At 38.0% G+C, this 2,000-nt stretch overlaps 1 protein-coding gene across 7 annotated transcripts in view; it reads right to left on the reverse strand.

The window, feature by feature from the left end:
- Positions 1 to 2,000, reverse strand: part of LOC117175989 (mitogen-activated protein kinase-binding protein 1) — a 261,034-nt gene that overhangs the window by 242,830 nt on the left and 16,204 nt on the right. The window lies entirely within an intron of this gene.

A 2,000-nucleotide genomic window follows, 5' to 3' on the forward strand; every position in this document is an offset into this window, starting at 1 on the left:
TTGTTCAATTCTCTCATCATTTAATAAAATATTGCATAGTGTTTTCTCACTCTTTCCTTGGAACACCATAGTTTTTGTTTTATTTGCGTTAATTTTGAGGCCTATGCTCTTCATGCTTGCATCTAGTTTATTCAACATTCTTTGTAAGTCTTTGATAGACTCCGCCATAACAACCTTATCTTCTGCGAACGCTAACCCACGTATTCTTACTGTTTCGAGATCCACACCCTCTTCGTCGAAGAGAGCCATTCTTAAACACTTGTCCATAAATAATAAAAATATCCATGAAGACATAACGCATCCTTGTCTAACTCCTTGAATAATATCGAAATAGTCACTCAGTTTCCCATTCACTCTTACACTCGCTTTGCTACCTGTATATATTGTTTTTATAGCTTGTATGATCGATCCATTGACTCCATACTCTTTCAGGACTTCCCAAAGTTTACTTCTATCTACCTTGTCAAAAGCTTTTTCTAGGTCAACAAATGCACAGAAAACTTTTTTGCCTACTCTCAAACTTTTTTCTGTTGATCCGTACATGACCTTCCTGGCATGAACCCACCTTGGACTTCCCAAACCTTTGCTTCTGTTATTTTCATTACCCTACGAATAAGTATTTTTGAATATATTTTACTTACTGTGCTTAATAAGCTAATCCCTCTGTAATTATTGCACTCGCTTTTATCACCCTTTCCCTTGTATATTGGTACGATAATTGCTTTTTTTCCAATCGTCTGGGACGTCTCCCATCTCGAAACATAAATTTATCAATTCGCACAGTCTATGTGGTATGCACGCGCCACCGTGTTTAAGCATTTCAGCGTTAATACCGTCTACCCCGGCAGCCTTACCGTTTTTCAAGTTCTTAATTATATCCCTAACCTCAGTGACACAGACTTTTTCAATTGAGTTTTCCATCGCATCGTGTTCAACATCGCAGTTGTGGTGTCCTATAACTTCATCTCCGAATTGTCTCCTAAAATAGTCTCTGAAAGCCTCTAGTATTCCGTCTGCATCATAGGCCATTTCCCCCCTACTATTTCTCATGTTGACAATTTCTGTACTTTTGTTTCCTTTAATTATTTTGTAAAGTAGTTTCCTGCTTCCTTCAAAGTCGTTTTGTATTTTTATCTCTTCTTCTGCTCCAATTGTATCTTTACTTTCTTTAACTAATCGTTTAAGTATCCTGTCTTCGCGTCTATAATCCTTTCTACGTCTATTTCTTTCCTCATTGCTAAGACCTGCGATGTTCAAAGTTCTCTTGTACGCTTCACTTTTTGCTTTTTGGGCAGTCTGAATTTCATCATTCCACCACGCATCACCAGAAATTCTTTCTACAACTGCGGTACAACACACTTCGATCGTACGTCTAACAAGGATATCCCGTAACATTGCCCAGGCGCTCTTTATATATTTTTTTTATACGGTCCTCCCATGTTGCCCTATCTATGCTTTCGATTATCTTATTTTGGAAATCTATTGCACATCCGGTTTCTGTAGGTTCTCAATTTTGATTCGCGTTTTTTTTGCTTTCTTGGTTCTCTTTTTTTTCCATCCCCGACCTAAGTTAATTTTTGAGATCAGAAGGTAATGATCAGTATTGCATTCAGGACCTCTCATGACTCTTGTATCTTTGACTAACTCCCTTAGTCTTTCATCCGCAACAACAAAGTCAATTATACTGCGGCTATCTCCTTTAGACCAGGTGTACATGTGGATCATTTTATGCCTAAACCATGTATATGTAATAAACAGACCCCTTTCTAAGCATAGACCAACTAATTTATCTCCGTTATAGTTTGTTCTCGGATCCCCAAAATTACCTAATACTCTTTCTGTATCCTGATTTTGGATGCCCACCCAACCGTTCATGTCTCCTAGTAGAATTATTCTTACCCCATGTTCGCAAATGTTTATTGTGTCATTTAAAGTGTCCCAGAAGACGTCTTTTACTTCTCTAGGATCCCTATCAACCGGCGCGTAGCATGCTATGATAA

The sequence above is a fragment of the Belonocnema kinseyi genome, chromosome 7, assembly GCF_010883055.1.
Source record: "Belonocnema kinseyi isolate 2016_QV_RU_SX_M_011 chromosome 7, B_treatae_v1, whole genome shotgun sequence".
Lineage (NCBI taxonomy): Eukaryota > Metazoa > Arthropoda > Insecta > Hymenoptera > Cynipidae > Belonocnema > Belonocnema kinseyi.